Below are 1056 nucleotides of genomic sequence, written 5' to 3' on the forward strand. Positions count from 1 at the left end.
TTAGCATTCTGTTTGAAAGAATGATTATTTATTGTATAAACAGAGTGGTTAGAAAACTACATTCTCAGATAAACAAACATGAAATAATGAATGAGTCGTTTCATATAAACAGATACCGATAGTTTTGTCATATTGACTGAAGGTTTCGATTAATTTGTGGAAACAGATAGAAAAGGAAGTTTGATCTTTACCTTAATATGAACGATGAAGTGTCGTATTGATATTCTGAGGCTTATAATTTATTAATGAAAGCCTACTTGTCTAGGGATAGGTTTTTGATAATAGGCCATTAACTTTTATATTAGCTTTGATACAAAGGATAAAAGCCAAGCAATTGTGAGTTATTTATCCAAAAGATAGAAACAATAGTTTGTGTATTGTTTTGTACAAACTCTATAACAAGGGTTAAGCATAGAAATGATGCGTTGCAGATACGTCTAGGTTTTATACACATTTACATTGGTCACATTTGGATTATCCTTCAAGTGGTCTTTTGGGCATGAAGGTTAGCTCAAGGTCAAATGTTTCTTTGGGAGGTTGAATGCTATTTGAGCTTAAGGAAATAGGCTCATGTAATTAGAAATTGGCAAGCCATATTTTTTAGCTTTAAATGATCAAATGGAATGCGTGTAATGCAGGTTTTATTTGATTAGTCTTATTCAAGACTGGTGTGTTTATTTATGAATGTGTCTTTGGATGCAAGACTTAATTTTAAAGTGACACACACAAAGTCAGTCATATTAATATGACAGGCAAGTTAAATAAGCATAATTAACGAGATGAAGCACTTGTGATTCTTCTAATTTAGAATCATTTGTGTGAGCTTCAATAAGGATGAAGTTCTTTAATTTATGCAAAAAGCATACCTAAAGTTAAGGTGTTTTGTTATACGCCGAACGTTTGCTTTTCCGCAATATTTGAAAAGCACATGCAAATTATGACATGGCTAAGACTAGAGGCCTCATCTCTATTAATTGTTCTTATTTAGGTGAAAGCCTTTGACGTACAATTTATTGTTCATTTTCTATATAAATGACAAAAGGACTCAAGATATTT

This window comes from Lytechinus pictus, chromosome 4, assembly GCF_037042905.1.
Source record: "Lytechinus pictus isolate F3 Inbred chromosome 4, Lp3.0, whole genome shotgun sequence".
In the NCBI taxonomy this organism is placed as follows: Eukaryota; Metazoa; Echinodermata; class Echinoidea; order Temnopleuroida; family Toxopneustidae; genus Lytechinus; species Lytechinus pictus.